Source organism: Salminus brasiliensis, chromosome 14 (genome assembly GCF_030463535.1).
Source record: "Salminus brasiliensis chromosome 14, fSalBra1.hap2, whole genome shotgun sequence".
NCBI classification, from domain to species: Eukaryota; Metazoa; Chordata; class Actinopteri; order Characiformes; family Bryconidae; genus Salminus; species Salminus brasiliensis.
Window position 1 is genome coordinate 16,404,652 of NC_132891.1, and position 22,085 is coordinate 16,426,736.

At 39.2% G+C, this 22,085-nt stretch overlaps 1 protein-coding gene across 3 annotated transcripts in view; it reads left to right on the forward strand.

Moving 5' to 3' along the window:
- The first annotated feature begins 13,781 nt into the window (after positions 1-13,781).
- snphb (syntaphilin b) overlaps positions 13,782-22,085 on the forward strand; it is a 28,586-nt gene continuing 20,282 nt past the window's right edge. For all 3 annotated transcript variants that reach the window (XM_072656353.1, XM_072656352.1, XM_072656354.1), the window contains exon 1: positions 13,782-14,167. The gene's annotated coding sequence lies outside the window, so the exon portion shown is untranslated. The remainder of the gene's footprint in view (positions 14,168-22,085) is intronic.

A 22,085-nucleotide genomic window follows, 5' to 3' on the forward strand; every position in this document is an offset into this window, starting at 1 on the left:
TAAATAAATAAATAAATAAATAAAAATCATAGTGGTGAGCATGTATGACCATTTATTTTGGGCTGCCACAATCTGAATCTTAAAAATATGGTAAAAGTTGGTGGCTCTGTTTAAACATGCCCTCTCCAATTCTTGGAAGTGTGTCATAAGTGGCCAATCACAAGACCTAAAATAATAGGACATCAAGATTTTAAACTACAATGCAAATATGCAGTTAAAAACTCTAGGCAGCCTTTGGCTCACTAACTAGCAAGCCATCGGAGTAAAACACTGAAGCTGTTTCAGAACAGATGGAGAGGTTTAGCAAAAGCTCAGCAAATCAGATATGATGGTTTTGAAATATTAAGCATAGTCAGAACAACTTCTGGGCAGGTTTTGCAGCTGAATCTGACACTTGCGTTCAATTGATTCCCTGCTCCTCCGAGGCCTCATAATAACTTCACTTCAATCAATAAAATAAAAGAATGACCCTTAAGATGGCAGCTGGTGAAATGACGAGGCCAAGTGGACGAAGGACTGATAAGCCAGGGCTGGAGGACAGATACTTGAAGTAAGAGTGTGTATGCAAAGCTGTCTCTTCTAATGTGTTGGAAAAATACTCCGCCTTGAGAATCCTCTTTAAAACTTAAGTCCACCATCCATCAAAAACTCCCACAAACCCAATTAACATGTTGATGTTGACTGATTGCATGCATATGGTTGATTTAATTGATTAAAAGCTTGATATTAAAGGTGACTTCATGTTCAAACATGCATGGTCTCTTTATAATGTACTTTTTAAATACAAATTTGTGGTGTTTTTTTGTATTTTTTATTGATACATTTTCCTATGTCAAATGCCATCTATACAAAGTCTGATTGTTTACCTCCACCTGCTGGACAAGATGGATCAGTACAACATAATCCCAGTAAAAATAGATTAGCATGGAGACAGGCCACTCATTTGTGCCCTACTGTAATTAAAGTTGGTCATTAATTTAAATTTAATTGAGAACATTAAGAATGTAAGAAGGATAGATCATGTGTTCACCAGTATGTTGTTTATAGTTAATTAATAATTTTACAGGCAGGAGTGCAAATGGGTGGATCAAAGCTGCAGTAATTGATCATGTGAATGGTAAGCAATGACCACATGGCCTCAGTTTACAAGGCTAAATGTCCTCCAAACATCTCAAAGACCCCCTCAAGAAAATTGTGTGAGTTGTTTTTATCCTTTATCCATTTATTTATGTATTCATGACATTATATTAAAACTCTGATTCATTAAGCATATTACAGAGTGGGGGACAGAGTAATGTGGGGTAAAATGTAAAATGGATTTATTAACTATTTGATGTAGTTAAACAGGGCCAGGAGGACATACATTTGGTCATCTTCTCACATTCTTATAGCAACATCATCTGTGAGTTTTTACCATGTTCATACAGAAGATTACCTCTAAAGGCCATTAGGTTCTTTCTTCATAAGTACATACATAGTATACTTCAGAGAAGTTTATTTCACAGACGTTTTTACAGATCTATCTGAAACATATCTATCATCTTCTAACCATCTATCATCTTGGCTAAACAACAGCAATATATTAAATAAACTAGACCCTGCATCTGTCGCTATTAACCTACAATCACCCTCCACTACCAACTACATGGAAGTATACATGGACATGAACTACTCTAGCTACTATTATACTTATTACCACCATTAACCATTACCATTACTTTCATTTTTCTGACCATTCTCTAATATAAATTACATTTATATTATTTATAACTATATTATAATATAGTTATATTATGAATATGAGCATACCTGAGCAGAAGAACTGTTTGTGGTGGTATGGTATCTTTTTGTTAATAATAGGTAGTAATAATATTTTGTTAATAATAGGCAGTTCTGAGCAGAGCTGTCCGTGGTGCTGAAAGAGCAATGACTGTTTCCTACATCATGAAACGCCACAACAGGCCTTCCAGCCATATACCAATAACAGCAAAACCGAACAGTGTTCCTCCAGGTCCTTAGTGCAACATACTAAGCACACAATGCAAAACATAGCAATAAAAGTAGTGTGCTCTTAAATTACATAAAAACAGGGGAAACACCATCTACTGAATTAATAAATGAACAAATAGCTTAAAATAAATTAAATAGAACAATATTCAGAGCCCCCCCCCCTTAAAGCCATAATGTGAGATGTACGTAAGATGTAAACAACAGCATGACATGGTGCATGTGATGCGTAACCTATTACAGATGTCAGCAAAATGATATATTACACCAGTAATCTAAAATAAATGCTCCATTAGGCAGAGAAAGTATGTATTAGATTATTAAATAACAGCAGTATATTTCCATTTTTCCACAGCATGCAGGTTTTGTTAATGCAAAGGTGTTATCATTACTGCTAAATGTTTCTGAGTGTTGATTGATTGACTGTAGCAGCTGCATTTATATATCAGGCATGAGATGTTTTATAGGTTTTATACTTATAGATACTTATTTATACTTATAGATATTTCCCAAATAATGCATGGCTGTTAGTTTCAGCAATAAAACCCAGTATCTCCTTACTGGGAGGTAATTAAAAAGAATAAATAATTTACAGCTGTTGAAGCAGTCTCTCTCTCTCTCTCTCTCTCTCTCTCTCTCGCTCTCTCGCTCTCTCTCTCTCTCTCTCTCTCGCTCTTTCTCTTTGTCTCTCTCTCTCTGTGTCTCCATCCATCAACCACATATTATGCCTGTAGTTTTCTCAGGTAGTTCTCAGGTTGTATTCATACATGGTATTTGCACTTTTTGTAATAAACAGAATATGGTATAGCCTTGTTACTTTATTTGTTATTAAATTATTATTACACCCCCCACCCCCCATGGTATGACTGTGAAGCTGCTATTTTCAGGCAAAAATGTTACATTATGTTGCTTTGAACCACCTTAACACCACAAAAATCCTTAATAATGCTCTTAATTAAATTTTTGTCTCATAATAATCCTACACTGTTTAGACCTAAGTGTAAGCTCATAATTGACTTCCACATTGCTTTCAAAGTGGCTGTCGTAGAAATAATGAATTAAATGTATGAAAGGGAATTATTATGTTGGCGTAGGAAGAATAAAACAATGGACAGGTCACGTGCACTGCTGTATATTTTAATACTGATTGTATGATAATACTGATATTATGAAGATGAGAATCCAGGTGCTCTTGTGTTTTGATGATTCGAAATAATGTGAGCACATTACAGAGGAAAGGTCATGTCAGACTGAAAGACAGAGCTGCTTATTTGGAGCTATAAAGGTGAGCAGATGCTTGACTCAGTGTGTGGTTGTGTGTGTGTGAGAGAGAGAGATAGAGAGAGAGAGAGAGAGAGAGAGAGAGAGAGAGAGACTCATAAGAATGAATTATTTAAGCCATTAATCCCTCTTCTGTGAGGCTCTTTCACTATTGCATACAACACAATATGGACAGAATATTAGCTGCAATTATATTGATTAATATAGTGATTACGAGATGCTTTGCAATAAATAAATAAATAAATAAATGAAATATATACACTGGACCTTTTTTTAACCTAACATAATTAAATACATAATGTCTAAGAAGGTTCAACACTGGTCACTGGTACCCAGCAGGTCAGGTGCAGGTGGACTGTGAATTTGTGCTGATAATAGAATGCATTCTTGGCCTCGACAACTTAGCTGTACTACTTTCGCTGTCAGTCAGACAGTATAAAGATTTTACATGCTCTTCTCTGAGTGAAAATTGTTGTATTACTTCTCCAGGAAGTCTTCAAACTGTGCTGAGAGGGCTCTTGGGAAAGAAGAGCGAGGGACCTGGCTGCAGAAAACAGCAGCAGACCTCCATGTCTTCAGATGTCAATAAAAAAAAATCTTGCACTGGTTTGGTTTTGGACATATTTGGAAGTGTACTGTGTGTAAAAGTGCAGGGGATGGAGGTGTATGTATTCTGTATCCTGTACTCCACTGTGAAAGTGCCTAGTGAAAATAGAATGTGTGAATGTGTACATATGCTGATTTGAGGAGGAATTAACCCTACTACTGTTTACTGTACTGTTACAGAATTATATGAAAATGTAGGTGTGCAGAGGTGCATAATGTTGGCCTTCAAAGCCAGGAATGGACCAGCCCCACCATACTTCAAGGCAACGGTCAAAAGCCAATCTGTACCAAGAGTCTTTCAAGCTTCCAGACTTTTTCTGTGCTGGCACAGAAGTGGTGGAACGAACTTCCCCTTTCTGTCTTCAACTGCAGATGGAAGACCCACCTCTTCCAAAAGTACTTAGACAAAGTGTAGTGTATTGTCGAGTATGGTGGTCTCCATACAGACTTTTGCATTTAGTAGTATCTAAGCTTAGAGGTTTCTTTTGGATCTTAGCAGATACAAACTAGCTAAGGATATTTTCTGACCTGTTGTAAGTTGCTCTGCTAAATTCCTTAAATGTAAATGCTTTTATGCAAAGTAAGGGTTGTTGTACACTTCTGTTTAAAGTACAGGTTGCTCTCTGTGGTTGATGATGGCTCTGGGGAGAATTGGGCAATGGACTCCAATGGACAACCAATTCATGAAAAATAACTAGCAAAATCTCAGTAATCCATAGTCAAAGCGGTTATTTGATTATAAGAGTTCATATTCATTTTCCAGCATTAAAGCAACATTATGTAGTAGTTTTAAAGTCAGTTTGTAGCTCCACTGTTGTGGGACCTCTATCTTTGCTCCTCTGGGCTCTGCCCACTGATAATTGCACTGATGGTGCAGCGGGCAAGACAACGCTCATGAGAACTGTGTAACGCTGCGTAACGCTGTAAAATCTACTGTGCACAGTACTCTACTGTGCACATTCTGTATCTCCCAGCTTGTCCAGAAGTGTATGTAGTGTATTGTTAATGCTGCTTTAACAATGAAGAAACTCCACTAAAGACCAAAGACTTGACTCAAACTCAAACCTTAAAAGATTCAGGCCTCAACACAGACTAGTACCTGGAGATTTTAGTCATCTTTTGGACTTACACACAGAGCTTTGCACTCCAGGGAGCATCAGACTGAAATACAGGTTGGTTGGATCAGTGATTCAGTTGCTGTATTCTGTTGCACTTGGCAATGAAGGCCAAGGGGAGTTTGTGAGACACCGAGACGGAAGCTGTCTGTTCAGTCTACTCTCTGGAGTTTGAGTGTAAATGATCCGTCTACAGCTGGAACTCACTGTGATTCCACTAGAGGGCATGGGCTGGGTTACTGTGACCCCCACTGGGTGTGTGTGTGTTTGTGTGTGTTTGGAGGGGGGCTAAAGAGTGACTCACTCTTTCTCTGCATGGAATTGAGTCGTGAGTGAGGGAGTCCCAGTGAGCATTACTGCAGTTGCAGCACATTGATAAAGATGCAAAGACATTTCCTATCCTTTTTATGGTTCATGTTCAAAGATTCAGGTACAGATGCCTTTCAGATTTCAAGTACATATTTAAAATGTATGTAAATGAGTACAAATGTGTGGAAAAAATGATTTTGGTGATTAAATATATACCTATAAAAGGCAAAACAATAAAAGCTACCTTTCTTTGTATGTATTGTATGTTGGGCTCCCCCAACAGTCAGAAAGTGTAATTCGCACTTTGGGCAACCCCTAAAGGACATGCTTTTGCATGCATTTTTGGACAAGCTGAGAGAAACAAAACTGACATCTAAAAATGATCAAAGCATGTGGGCTGGTAAGTAATATTACAGGATTTGACTCTGATTACACAGTGTTACTCAGTTCCCCTGAGCTTTACATAGTGCAGAGCCTGGAGTAGCAGTGATCGAGACATCATTCTCCCTTTCACAAGTCAGTGGAGCATTAACATGATTTTGTTTTACGGTAAAAATGTTACATTGTGTTGCTTTAATTGAACCATAACAGCCCCCAGATAACTAGGAAGGGTTTATTGTTGTTTACACTGTAAAACAAATTAATAGGAAACTTAAAAATATGCTTTTGCAAAGGGGTCAATCCAGGCCAACTCACCTAGGGCCAGTCCTGTCACACACTGGATCTCTATTTCTATAATTCCATCAAAACTTCAACTTAGTCCAACCCTGCAAACATTCAGAGCTACACTTACAGTTAGTTTTATGAATCGCTGAACTTTGCTCCTCTTAGCTTTTACGTTATATCTTTAATGTTAACGGAAATGAAAACTCTAGCAAAGGTTCTACCTGGAAAATCCAATGCGAATCACCAGACTCCACCTGTGTTATATGACGTCACGTCTCTACTTCTTTCCTCCACACTGCCACCAGTTTGGTCCTGATGGCTGCCCGCCCCTGGTTCCGCCCCTGCCTCTAAGCCTCTGAAAATCCCAATATTGTCCCAATATTGTAAGACCTAGGGCTGATGTCAAGGCCTACACCAAAGTCAGTCAACAGTTTTAACTTGCTAACATAGTTCCCATCTCTTTATTTGTCAAGATTAAATTTACAATTTACAGCCATCATGTCTCCAGAGTCTTCTGGTAGAACTAAGCTCATGTCTCCAGAGTCTTCTGGTAGAACTAAGCTCATGTCTCCAGAGTCTTCTGGTAGATCTGAGCTGAGGCTTCTGGTAGATCTGAGCTGAACTATTAACTGGGTATAAATACAGTTCTAATAGCAGATAACATGAGCTAGCTTGCCTCCCTGGTCTCAATATGTAACTCTCCTGTCACCGCTCTGTGGACTCAAACACAACTTCCATGTATTTAATCTCTTAGTTCTCATAACTGTTCATCCTTTTACATCATATCTTAAACTTTTTTAATCTGATCGTTGAATATCAAATGGTAAATGTCTTTTGCCAAGTTTTTCTAGGATACATATAACCTATGTCTAAATGTTTGTGGACACCCCTTCTAATAAATGCATTCAGTTACGAAGTCGCATCCATTGTTGACACAGATGTGCAAATGCACAAACACAGTTTGTCTGGTCTAGTGAAGCACTGGGTTAGAGTGCTCCTCAGCATTGAGCTGTGGAGCAGTGAAACTGTGTTCTCTGGATTGATGGTGCTTTATCCAATGAGCTGGGGAGCTGAGGATGAGGTGAGGTGCTGATCATTAAACATGTATTAGAATGTATTCAAAGTTCCACAATTGGGTAGAAGGCCTTCCCCTTCCTGGACAGTAGAGACCGTTACTTTAACAAAATCAGGATACACTTTTTTAATACCTTTGATTTCAGAAAAAAAAAAACAATGAATGAGCAGGTGTCCCAATACTTTTGTCTGTATAGTATTTAACAGCATTTTCCTTTATCTTCCTGAGGCTTTGACATTCACAGGTGCTTTGCTAATCCTAACAAAGCTCTCCTCCTCTCTCTTTTTTTCTGTGTGGTTATTGTTCTACTAGCTCTTTGGCAGCTTTTCCCCTTTCATCTCTAGACTGATTTAGTCTGAAGCTGGCATTCAAGCACAAATAGTCACCCTGGCAGTTGAGGAGCTACTCAAAGCCAAGACAGCAACTGTCAGAAGCATAAAGAGGCTCTACACCAATGCTAGCGATCTCATCAAGTTTGAGGTGCATTAGTTTAATTTAATTTAATGGGTTGTTCCAAAGTGCATTATTGTCATTTTCATTGGCCAGTAAAATATGTTGGACTCAGGTGCAGTTTATTTATTTATAAATTCATTTGTTTAATGAAACGACCTTTTTAGGGTATTATATTATGTGTATGTAACAAGGGGTGAATGTTCTAAGTCAAGACAAGATTGGGGCTTGGTGAGAGTACATGGCCATGGTGGGGCTCAAACTCCCAATGCTGCTGATGGAAGTCCAGTGCGTTTCCACCATGCCACCTGATGTGAGAGGTGACAGTATAAAAACTTTTTAAAAAGCAATACAGAAAAAGGAGAGGGAAACCACCAGGAGTGGCATTTTCCCAACAAAGGACAATCCAAACTGTTCCCAACTTAAACTCTTTTCCTGTCCAGCTCTTGCTTTTCTGCACTGTTCAACATAAAATCTTCTTTTTAAACTGTTGCTTTTCTGCACTGTTCATCATAAACTCTTTTTTTAGCTCTTGCTTTTCTTCACTGTTTAACATAAACCCGTCTTTTTCAGTTCTTGCTTTACTTCACTGTTCATCATAAACTCTTCTTTTTCAGCACTTGCTTTTCTTCACTGTTTAACATAAACTCTTCTTTTTCAGCTCTTGCTTTTCTGCACTGTTTAACATAAACTCTTCTTTTTTAGCTCTTGCTTTTCTGCACTGTTCATCATAAACTCTTCTTTTTAAACTCTTGCTTTTCTGTACTGTTCATTATAAACTCTTCTTTTTCAGCACTGTTCAACATAAACTCTTCTTTTTCAGCTTTTGCTTTTCTGCACTGTTCAACATAAACTCTTCTTTTTCAGCTCTTGCTTTTCTTCACTGTTCAACATAAACTCTCCTTTTTAAACTCTTGCTTTTCTACACTGTTCATGACTTAGATCCATTGTTACCGTTCGCCCCTCTACAAAGGTGCGTCTGGCTGGGTGTATATATAACCATGCCACACAGGTGGGTCTGGTCAGCTTTGATTACCTCTGGGGATTCTGGGGCTTGGAGTTCTTTACTCCAGCTCCACCAGCTTTCCTACTGTGCTGGCTAGGCCCCCTGCTGGTGGCTGATTGTACACGCTGCCTGCTTACATGCACAGTTGGTTCATTGTGAATAAGACACATTTTTCATTAAACACTCTGAGAGTGTTTTAGTGGCCTTTTAGAGGTCATCTTGTCCTTAGCTTTGTTTGGTATCTGAGGTGTGTTTCTGTAGTTTAAAACAGAATTTGCTAATGAATAGGCTAATGTTATGAACAAACACTGAACTTAGACTGTTACCAGGGGCACTGGCAGGGATTTTGGGCCCCATGAAAAGATATAACGCTGAGCCCAATAAAAAAATATATAATGCTGGGCCCCAACATTCTACCGCCCCACCACCCCAGATGTGTATTTCCTTATTAGAAAAAAACACAGCAAAAAACAAACAAAAAACACTGTTTGTAAAACACTGAAAATAAATTGCCCTGCTGGAAATAAAAATAGCATGACTGGTCACCAGCAAAACCAGCATATATTATGTTTTAGATGCTGTTATGCTGGACAACCAGCACTGGCATCTTGGGGGGTGACCAGTTAACCCAGCCCCCAGCAAAAACCAACAAGGATAATTATAAAAAAACATATGGGTTTGTTTCTGTTTTGAAGCAGAATATTGAAAATTCTTAGGTTTACATTTTTAAAATAATAATAATAAAATAAATTTTCACTGAGCCCCTGGAATTATGCCAACTGATAAGTCATCTTCTTCTTCAGTCAGGACTAGGGCTGTAAAATGGGGATGGGGAGGCAAAGAGGAGTGAAACGAAAAGACTGCCTTTTTGTAAGGATATAAAATAACTATAGACTATTTCACTATAGACTAAGCTACTAGGTTCATTTCCACCACTCACAAACTACATCCACGTAGCTTGAAATTTGAGTGAAAAAATTGAGTGACAAGATGCTTCAGTCCCATCTCAATCACACTGCTGGCAATTACAATTCGCACCTGTTCTGAGGGTGGACTGAACCATTTCATGTAAATACAGGGGGTGGAGGATATGCAGAGGCAAATATGTAGAGGCTCTGGGTGTTTACTTTTTTGCCAATCAGAAAAAAGTTTTAACATTTATTTATTTTGTCATGAATTAGGAATGTTTAAAATATTTATTATTGAAATTTTAAAAATAAAAAAAGTTATTATTATTATTATTTGCTACAAATATCAATTCATGTATTTTTTTATTATAGAACAATTTGGTGAAATGGCATAGACAGACCTCCCTTTAAACATTTAAAGAGTATAACCACTCTTAATATCCGCTGGACTCCTGCCCTCCCAGCACTTTTAAAATTTTCACAATTTCATCATTAATTGAGATGAAGAGTTCCAGACGCAGCTGAACTGAAGTTAACCTCTTGGGGGCACACTAGCCAGGTTTGGAACAGCAAAAGCATAAACCTGGCCAATGTTGTTGGCCAATGAGAAAATGTTTATAGGCAAAACCCCTCAAATCTTCAGTGTTTAGTTAAAAAATATACTTAAAATTTGAACGGTTATTTATAATGGATGTCTCACCTTCCAGTTCTACTGAGAGGTTTACTTCTATCTTTATAGAATAAAGTAAGTAATTTAAAGTAAACCACATAGCTTTGTGTGCATAAAATAATTTAACATTGGGATGCATTTTAAAAATGTAATTATTTGGTGTGCATTAAAAAGAGGAGATGAGATTGCTGAGCAGTTAGTCTCAGTCCAGTTCAACTAGTTCAGATACCGAACATGTAAATCAGCCAAGACTGCATCTAAGCTCGAGATTTTCTCAGCTGCTTTATCCTTGCAGGCTTGGGAGCATCTCTGCCTGCTTCATAATGGCTTTCAGCTTTGTTTTGGAAACTGTGAAGCATGCTCTTGTCCCTATAGTTCTTGGTCTCACTTCCTGGAAATAAACACTTCTGTGCAGCTCTTAACTGAGCATTCCATTCCCCTCTGAGGGCTGGAATGACTGGGGGGATTAAAGCGTATTTATCCTGTAAGCTTTTCCTCCGTCCATGGTTGTCTAATTTGTCTAGTATTTGTGAGCTGCTTGCTTTCATGTTCTGTTTTATGCAAGATGAGGTGAAGTGCATTATATTTGGGTTCTGCTGACTCATAGCTTGTGGCCATGAGGGCTTGAACAGAATGCAGTTTCAAGTCATATTTACACTACTACTATTACTATCATTACTGCCAACCCCCATTTGATGCTCATCAGGAGAACATATCTATTAGGTTGGGGAAAGCTGGTGCACAGTAACTGTCCAATGGTACTTCATGGCCTTTTAACTGCCCCCAGACTCAGCACTGTGTCATGCCAGATGTTTTGGAACACTGGGACCCTGGACCCTTGCTTCTGCAGCATTAAACTAAATAAAGTGTTTATTTTATTTATTTTAACTTTTTGTTAAACATTTTTGTGTACAAAAATATACATTTACACGGTTAAATAGTGATAAAGTTATACACCAACTTCCCTCAGGTTCAATTTTTAGAACTTGATGTAATGATCAATTGAATCATCAGAATTTTACAGCTGATGATGATGAACAGGTATTTATACACAATCTTATGCAAATTGGACCACTGGACACAACACTCCTGGTTTAATTACATTTAGTTTAATTTAACATACGATAAATGTGTATTTTTTTTCTTCCAATACAATAAATGAAAAAAATTAACATTTAAAATACATGTATTGTTCAGTAAATACATGGACTTCTGTACAAACTGACAGGGCTATTCTCTGTACTAACACTTTCCATCATAGATCGAATTTGTTACATCCAGGACTAACTACAATACAGTGGTGGGGCAGTGGTGGCTCAGCGGTTAGAGCTCCGGGCTATCGATAACAGGGTTGTGGGTTAGATTCCCGGGCTTGGGCCCCGAGCAAGGCCCTTTACCCTCTCTGCTCCCTGGGTGCTGGAGCTGGCTGTCCACTGCTCTGGGTGTGTGTATGTACTCACTGCCCCTAGTTCACTAGTGTGTGTGTTCGCTACCACAGATGGGTTAAATGCGGAGGAGACATTTCGCTGTGCACTGTACAGTGACAAATACGTGCACCTTTACCTTTTTTACAGTGTTTTCATATTTTTTACTAACAAAAAATACCTACATTTTTACCAGAATTATATGTTTTAGAAATAATAACTAGATAAAAAGCTTGAAAAAAATGTCCCTTAAGGGCTACTGTGCATGTAGAGGCAGTCAAATTTCACATGTCCACCACCGTACTTCACTTAGTGTATAAACTAATTACTATATTATCATTATTTTTGTATGCAAAACTTTCAATAAAAACTTCTTTATGGCCAAATACTGATTTTAAAATGAAAAAGGATGAAAACATAAATACACTACACGTTCATTAACTATGATATGGCTGTAATATTGTGATGCTGTGCTCTGTATGAGATCCTATTATCTTTGTATACATTACTAAGTGAAGAACTACAGCATGTACAAATTTAAAAGAGAGGGTAAGACCACTGTATATGTACACCCTGATTGTGCACTACTTGAATATTCATTGTTCAAAGTGAAAAATGTTCGTTGTTCTGAAATGCGGCGCCTAGAAGACTGGTACTGTCCGTGGTGCTGAAAGACAAATAGCTAGAAAGGACAAGCGGTAGTTATTAAAGGAACAAACAGTACAAGGGAACAGTACGTAGAGTGCTGGTTCGCTGGTGAGCTACTGAATGCTGGTTGGCTTTGCACAACAACACTACACTCCCCAATTAGATAGCCCTGGTAAAGCCAGAATTAGTGGTCATTGAGTTGGATTTTTTTTTTTTTGGAACAAAAGAAATCTGTGAAAATTGTGAGTTTTACTGGCCTTTGTGTCGCTGCATGATTTTAGGTGTGCTCTGAAATTAATACAGTTTATTTTTTTCATTCTGTGTATGAGAAAACACTCAAATTAGTAATTCATATCTATATATTATCATATCAGGAATTAGCATTTAATGGAAAAAAAGGATTTTGTTGTTTCAAAATGAAATGAAAAACAGGTTTGAAAAAGCCGTTACTGTTTCAACCATTGTGTATATGTGTGAGTGAACAGTCAGTGGTGTCAATGATGCATGCCCCAGGTTTGAAACCAATCTCCAGCTCTATTCAAAGCCTATTCCGTGTTGTTTATTACTTTAGGAATGTGATACATGCTTTCAGATCAATCAGCCAATCAGTAATAAGCACTTCAGAGCTGCTCCAAATAAGTTAAGCCAAGCTATTTTTACAGACAGTAAGACTAAATTAGACCAAATCAATCTAAACAGTCGGGGTGTGGGTATCAAATGTGCGGCGTGCGACAAACCACCCAACATTTAATATAATCAGCCAGGCAACCGTGTATTATGTTTCAGTGACAGGACTGCTGGATTTCATCCTGTAGGCTGTTGATAGGTTATGTGACACAGCGACTATATCACTGTAGGATACTGGAGTTCCCAGAGAATAGAGACTAGAATCATCAGTTGGTAAGTTGAAGTGTCTGGTGCTTTGAACCCCTTAAAAAGCAGGTCGGTATAGTCTGTCTTATGTCTGTGTTAAGGGAAGCAGACCTCTTTAATGGTTCCTTATAAAAACTGACATGGTAACATGGTGGATGTTTATGCTATACTGAGGCCTAAGATTTGGCATGAGCACCACTCTACAGTGGCGTCTGTCAAGGAGTGGGATATATTAGGCAGTTCATGAAGATGGTGTGGTAAAAGCAGGGAAAATGGGCAAGCTTATGGATCTGAGCCACTTTGCCAAGGGCCAAAGTGTGATGCTAGCCGACTGTACATCTCCACAGGCAGGTCTTGTGGGGTTATTCAGGTATGTGGTCCAGGAAAGGACAACTGGTGAATCTGCGTCAGGGTCATGGGCACCTAAGGCTCATTGATATGATCCATGGAGATCCCACCTCACAACTTACAGGACATAAAGGATCTGCTGCTAACACTTTGGGTGCCAGAGACCACAGGATGCCTTCAGAGGTCTTGTGGAGTCCACGTCTCAGATTTGTTGAGGCAGGTGGTACTAATGTTATGGCTGATCTACAATGGAAAAAACTGGATTATTATGGATAAAATATGCTCATTAAGTATTACCCCCACCCCCACCCCCCCCCTCCTCTCTCCCTCCCTCCGTCCCTCTCCTATCTTCTTTAGTCTCGAGCGTCCTTCCCCTTTAAGACGAGCCAACGTAGCATTACGCAGCTGCTTTCATCTCGGTCGTCTTTCCTCTCGCGCGGCCCTCCTGCCAGATCTCACGCGCCGGTCAGCATCCCTCGCTCCTATTGCTGCCTCCTGTACTAGCTGCTATTACCCTCTCTCTCCCACCATCCGGCCCGTGGGGGCGGGGGGCGCGAGAGGACCGGCGCCACGATGAGGAAGCGCTGAAGGAGCCTCGTTGAGCCGCTGACAACATCATCCCAAGGATATTTCCGAGCGTAGGACACGCGAAGGACTGGCGCGAAGGACACACTCACACACCTCGTCCTGCCATCTTTATCATGCACGCGGCGCTGCAGTGTGGCTGCATGCGTCTTCTGCATCGTCAGGACCGCGCAGTGCGCGTGCAGCTGAGACTGCGGTGAGTGCGCACAGCAGATGTTGACGTTCGCCTGCAGCGCGCGTGCACGCGTGCGCGGCTTCGTGTTTGTGTGTGTGTGCGTGCGCGCGCGTGTGTTTTATTTTCCAGGTGTTGCACGTGCGTTGATGTGACGTGCTCGTTTCCTGCGTTTTCCGTGTTGGCACGAGCCGTTTGGTGATGCATTGCTTGGTGCATTGCTTGTTTGGTGGCACTTGATGGAGATCTGCTGTGAGCTCACTTCGTGTGTCGTGACAGGTGCAGGAAGCCCTGCGTTTCAGGGCCTGGTGTGACCTTGTACTCGCTGGGAACACACACACACATACACACACACAAAATCCCCAGTGTTCTACAATCTACAATATTGATTGAGGTTCTTTGCCTATGGTGTTCATTCATGTGCAGCTGGGCTCACAACTCTGTACACATTCATTTAACATTGGGGGTTGGTTGTGTTGTGCACCCTCTTTCTGCAGATGTAGCATTACACTCCTCGGTGGTGTTATTATAGGACAGAATGATGTAAAATCTTACTATTCCTGCTGTTTCAAATTCTTAGCATGTAGTCTGCTTCCCTGCTCCACAGTGCCGCTCTTCTAACAGAACATGGAGCGGGGCCCAGACATTGCACTTGACCATCACACTTTCTGGAATAGTGGCCGTCTCCATGGAGACTCCTCTCACCTTCTTAGTGTGTTTCCTGTCTGTTGCAGTGCCACATGTCTGCAAACCGAACTCATGTCTGCTTCTGGAAGTTTCATTACAGTTCAGTGCAGCAATTCATAACATTAGCATTGTGAAACGCCCTATAAAAGCCTCATAATGCTTTACTTCTGTCCATCAGGATTCATGCACACTTCAGTATCCTGCCACTGGACATTTTACTATAACTCTGTTACAAAAAATGACTAAATGATTTGCTGGGATCATTTACTTGGTCAGGTCAGGATTGCATTGGTCTCCTTGGGCGCCTTGATCATTGTAGTCCACTTTTCTATAAACAGAATGTACATTTAAGATTTTCACCTGTTATCTCAATACTTCATCTAATGTTCCAGTGTTTCACCTGGTATCTCATTATTTCACCTGGTGTTCCAGTGTTTCACCTGGTATCTCAGTATTTCACCTGGTATCTCAGTATTCCACCTGGTGTTCCAGTGTTTCATCTGGTATCTCATTATTTCACCTGGTATCTCAGTATTCCACCTGGTGTTCCAGTGTTTCACCTGGTATCTTATTTTTTCACCTGGTGTTCCAGTGTTTCACCTGGTATCTCATTATTTCACCTGGTATCTCAGTATTCCACCTGGTGTTCCAGTGTTTCACCTGGTATCTCATTATTTCACCTGGTATCTCAGTATTCCACCTGGTGTTCCAGTGTTTCATCTGGTATCTTATTTTTTCACCTGGTGTTCCAGTGTTTCACCTGGTATCTCAGTATTTCACCCTGGTGTTCCAGTGTTTCACCTGGTATCTCATTATTTTAACCTGGTATCTCATTATTTTAACCTGGTATCTCATTATTCCACCTGGCGTTCCAGTGTTTCACCTGGTATCTCATTATTTTAACCTGGTATCTCGGTATTCCACCTGGTGTTCCATTGTTTCACCTGGTGTTCCAGTGTTTCACCAAGTTGAGAACTAGGACTAAGGCCTGGTGATGGCCAGTGAAAGAGTATTCTATCATATCTGCTAAACCAGTCACACACACATTTAGACCTACGCACCCAGTGGTCATCCTGTTCTGCCCAAAGTTGTAGAAGTAGAAGAGTGGGGTAAAATATCAAGTTACATAGATGTAATTCGTACCTATCAGAACTGTTTTGATAATTGAGGTAAAGAGGACATGTAATCAATTATTAGAGAAGGAAGAACACATGTAACACAAGGTGCTTATAACAGCTGAATGATAAATGTAATCCTTTAAACCTCAACCCATTAAAGGAGCCAAACAATATACAAATCCACAGAATATGTAGATATGACAAAAATTGAGACACAATGTTATAGAGTGTCAGCAACAATATTAGATTCATAGCAGCTGCTGAATAATATTTAATGGTTACCATAGGTTGAGGGTCTAAGTTGAGTCTCAAATCAGTCGTCTCAAAACAACTGTAAAATGGAAAATTTAAAGTAATGTGATCTGTAATTGGCTAAATCTTCACGTAGATTAGGTAATATGCTTGCTAGCATACTTGTTATCCAAACTACATTCAGCAATCCATCTTCTTATCTGCTTATTTCCCGGTCAGGGTTGCAGTGGGTCGGAAGCCTAACCGGCATCATTGGGTGCAGGGCAGGAATACCTCCTGGACAGGTCACCTGTCCATCATAGGGGACCACCCACAACCATTCACTCACACTTAGGTGCAATTTAGCATAGCCAAAATTAGGAGAGTTTAGTACATGACCTACTGTCATGTTCGTGGGAAACCTAAGTACCCAGAAAGAACCCACACTGACGCAAGGAGAGCACACCAAACTCCTTCAACCGAATGCATGTGGATCTTTGGTCTAGCTCTCCAACTGCAGGTTTTAAGAGCTGTACTGAACGTTCCGTGACTGGTGTCACTGAGAGCTGCGGCACTGCAACTGTGTAGAACCAGATTTGATTGTTAATTTTCTTAGCCTTAAATTTTGTATGTCTCATGTCCGAGTTGTAATGCGAGTCATTCAGCATGTAATTCAAGGGAGTCGCTGACTCGAGTCTCCATCTCTGGTGTTTACTGAATGATAAGCCTTCAAATGAACAACTAAAAAATTATCCTTCGGTTTTTAAGACTTTTCCGTAGAGCAATCTAGCAATCAGGTGTCATTTGTCTGCATTGATGTACACAATGCTCTGCTCTGACGTCCTTGTCATGAAGGATGCTGAGATGATCAATGAGCAGAATTGATCTCCTCCCCTTCTTCCTCAGACTTTAGACATATGCTCCAAGCTGACATGGAGTTTTTCCTTACAGTCATTGTTGCATTTTATAGAGTGCTGTAGAACACCGCAAGACAGAGACTGTCCCACCATTACTGGCCCACCGTGGCATATATCACTTTAACGTCAGTATTCAAAGAGTACTTGTTGGTACTACAATATGTCATTGATTTCTGAATACACATGGCTCTCTGTTTCTTGGCTGCTCATTGTTGTGTTATGAGATCAAGTCAAGGAATTGAGTAACACTCAGTGTGGTGTCTCCAGTGAGGGACTGTGAAGCTCAGCCAAACAGGAGAGTTGTGAATGAAACTTCTCTACTGTCACTTGGCTCAGTTGCAGAGGATTGTTGTGTATGTGTGCACCCCTGGTCAAATTTCATGTGTTTATGAGTATGCGTTTACAGACAGGGGCACTGTATGGGAACGATTCAATCTTAGAATGATTCCAAGGGCCTGTGATTGGCAGGGTCCCTAAAATTATATTTTTAACTATTAAACTTTCATAATTCATTTAAAACATAAAAAAAAATATTAAATTGTTTTCCTTTATTTATACATCCAAAGCCTGATTTGCCTCACCCCTTCCATTTAAATGAAACGGTGCAGTCTGCCCTCAAAACAGGTGCAGTTTGTAATTGCAAGCACTTCATTTAAATAATTACAGGGGGTCCATGCTAATTATTATTATTATTATTATTATTATTATTATGACTAATAGTAGTAATAATAATAAGAATTAATTAATTAAATCTTTATAATAAGAAGAATTCAAACACTGTAATTGCTGCAAAATTGTTTCATTTTTAGAGTGGGCTTGGCCTGGGACGGTGGGGTGGTGGGGAGTTGGGAACCAGTGCAATATCTTTTCATGGGGGCTAAAATGTTTGGCAGCACCCCTGTTGATAGATACATGAAAGATACATTGTGCGGCAGAATGTGTTTACTGGTTATTTGATTTATATATATATATATATATATATATATATATATATATAACACCAACATTGCCAATTCCTCCATTAACTATGATGGCTTACACTGCCTAAAAGCAGAACTAAGAGCAGAACAACAGAGGAACAGAAACAGAAAGTAAAATGACCATTCTGCAACATGCAGGAACTTGATTTCCAGCTCTGCAAAGAGCCTGAGGAACATAAATGACCTTGCCATGTATCTTCTAGAGATGTAATTATTTTTTCATAGCATATCTGAAGCTTCAAGAGACTTAGTTCAACACAAGTAATGCTACCGAGCAGGCAAGCTCTTAGGTTAGTTATCTAGCTGTGTTGATGTCCATTTGTGGCATCATTTGTGACAAATGATTGCAGCCAGTCAGCATTCACCTATTCCAGCTAAGGCAGAAACTGTAAACAAAACACTGCATGTATTTAACTGTTGAGAAATCATGTGTATTGGAGACATAGATAGAGATGGCACTCTCCACATTTTCTTATCAAATACAATATAGATTCTGATATATGAGTATCAACCAATACCAATCCAATTTTTATTTGTAAATGTGCCATAGAATGCAATTATTCAGTATTTTTGCTGTTTAATGTATACATTAACTTAGAAAATTGTGTTTTTACAAGCATATTACATATATATCATTATACCCTATTATTTTTCACCAACTATTTTCCCAATTTGGCCATTGTGTTTTACTGTGTTACAGGTTTAGGGCTAAAAAGGCTTTTGCTAGTGGGATGGATGTATGCAAGTTTTGGAGGCATACATGAAATGAACCAAAACTGATAAGTAACATGTGAGATTCACTCGAATAAGGAGCCAACAGGGCTTAAGTGTTTTCAATAGTTGCCATTATTCATCTGTATATTTCAAATGAAAATAGTGTTACCATTTAGGGGGACATTTAGGAGTTACTATGGTTTCTAAAAGTAGGTTATCATGCTCAAACTATGCAACCATCTAGATCGCTGAGGAAATATACAGCTAATAATATGGCATCACACAACAAGAGCTAGATTTATTACATAATTAGATCAAAAACTATACAATCTTTGTTTTTCTGATGCTAGCCTGATACCAGTATCTACTGATACCAATATACCTCTTTAGACATGTTGTCTCTCTAGATTAAAATACATTATTCATGTATATATGTAAGGAGGGTTTAGTAAAGCTCATGCACATGGGAAAACAAACTGCAACTGTCAGAACCTGTGATCAGCTATGATTAGGGCTTGCAGTCTAGTTAGCCTCTGATTCATGGAAGTGTTTAACCCAGTTTATGGCTGTTTCTGATGTGTGTAGAGCTGTTGCATCAAATATTTCTGATTAGAGAGTAGCAAAGCTGTGTGAGATGGATCTATGCCCTCTAAGCAGCTCAAATGAAGTGATGCAGTTACTCACATAGATGTGTTGCTGAGATGTACTTGTGAAGAGGTGGGAAATTGCTTCTTTGTTGTCTTTTGATGTGTAATGATGTATCATTTTCTCCACACGCCTGCCAGCTGTTGTCATGATTGTTTCTGTACTATTCATTTCAGTGGCTCTTTACAAATCTAATGGAAAATGACTGTATGTGCTGGTTTACCAGACTGATGTTTGCTCTTGCTCTGTCGGTCTTTGACCTGCATGTTAATGTTGATCCTGTAATTTAGCACTGAAATTGTATGCAGTGTAATGGCTTGGTTTACTGTGACTGCTGCAGTGTTAACTGTTATCTACTTGTGTCTTTACACAATCCGTTTACACTAATCCCTGCTACAAGTGAAGTTATTGAAGACTGGAAAAAACGCTAAAATCATTTCCCTGCTGGCATGTTAACTAGCAAAATTGTTGTGATCCATAGCTCACCCCTCAAGGCCAGATTAACCCCAGTCTTTAATTAAGAAACCTTTGAACAGAACAGGCTGAACACAGTGGTAAAGTAATGGTGGAAAGGGTCTGGGAAGAAACGCTGATGGAGAAACCAAAAAGGTTTTGCAAGCCCCAAACAATTATAAGACATACATATGTTTGGCTTTACATCACAATGGCTCACGAGATCTATGTAGCATAGCATAGCTTTGTTTTTAGCAATAACATTATAATTACCAGATAGTATCATATAGTATTATTGTTCTCTCAATGTCCTCTATGTGTCGTATGCAGTTCAGCTAGCTGAAGTGATGGTAGTTGGGTGGCTTTTAGCTCCAGGTTTGGCTTCTTCACATGCAATTCTTTTCTGAGGTGTAATTCGCTCTAGTTTGTGGTAGTTCAGGCAAATTGTTCGTTAATTAGCTATTTGGATAGCTGTCTAGTCTAGCATGGATACTTTCCGTCAAGCTGATTTTACAATGTAATGTAACCTGTCAGCCCTGCTATCTAAAATGTTTTGGTTATACAGGATAGTGCTGCTGTCCATGTATCTCCATGTTTAGTTTTCTCCATGGTTTGAACCCTGTAGCTGTTCTGTATACTGTGTAAATAATTCTGGATTAACAGACCAGAAGAAATGCTGTAAAGTATTATTCTTATTTTACATTGACTCCCATTCAAAGTTTCTTCCTTCTCCTGTAAATCCACAGTTTTGGAGATACATGCTTTTCATTGCACAGCGACGATATACAGGACAAGACAACAGTGCTGTGTGGTTCATGGTACTTCATTTCCCTGTACTGAACTCATTATTCGACTCTAGCAAGTTTTCAATTTTTTCCATTCCAGTTTACTAAACTACCACACTAAAGAGAGTGGCACAACTTCACCACCACTAACAGTGCATTTACTAGTGTAGAATGTATAGTCTGATAATATCCTGTTTTGGATGCATCCTGTATCTGGGTTTAAAAGACTGTCTGTCAGAATCAGTTTATATATGTGTGTGTGTGTGTGTGTGTGTGTGTGTGTGTGTGTATGTGGGTGTGGGTGGTTTGCAATGTCAAATGTGCAGTAAGACAGCCAAGAATTCCAGTGGGTGGCTGGCTCACAACTGTTCAGCTTCACAAACTGACACAAAACTCCATCTCACTGGCCCGAGGTCACCCTGCCCTCGTCGCTGTGATGAAGCATGACACAGCAGTTTTAAACAGTGTGTGTGAAATATGGTCAACGGTTATAGGCTGTAAATCTATAGGGGATCAGCTATAGGTGATTTTTTTATATATTTAAATAATTCTGCAAGGTCCCCCAGGACGCAGAGTCCTTGAAATGCCTCATCTTATGTTTAAGTAGAATACTATTTAACTCACAGCTCACTGAAAGAAGCAAATTGCAGATTCTACATTTTATGTGTTTTTGTAATTAGTGGAAGGTATATTTTATTATGATTTAATTTAATTACATTTTTGTGACAAAGAAAACACAAAAATGTCCAAAATGTAAACCACGTACACCATGGTGTAACTGTGTAATTATATATAACTAAAATAGTGCATTTCCTTAGTAGTTCCCACTCCCATGCAGTTAGTAGGCTGTTGCTACATACAAGCGTTTTGCTAGATGCATTCTGTCGTATTCCAGGTGGTAGCTATGGTGTTACTAAGTGGTTGCAAGGTGCTTGTTATGCTGTTACATGTGTATTCATATAAATGTGACATAAGATGGGTCTACAAACTTTTGCACCCTATTCAGTTCCAAAGGAAAAACAATTGCTATTTGGAAATTGTGCAATATGTGGATGTGGCGGTTCTGTGACTTCTTTCAATAATTCATAAATAGTTCTGACGAGATGAGGATAGATTCCCTCTGTGAGTCTTGCCTTTCCTCCAACTCTGCCACTGTTGCCGTTGGCTTGCTCACTGGGGGTCTTAGCTGTTTATGTCTTTTTATGTTGTTGATCTACATTTAATCTACATTTGATTACATTTAAGGTATTTAGCAGACGCTTTTATCCAGCTCTTATCTAGCGACTTACAAAAGTGCTTCGCTGTTTACGTCGAAAATATTCATAGCTAGTTAGAAAAGACTAGATTGTAAAGAAACCTCTTAGGTTTCTAAGCTTAGACACTACTAAATACTAGTCCATATGGAGACCCTA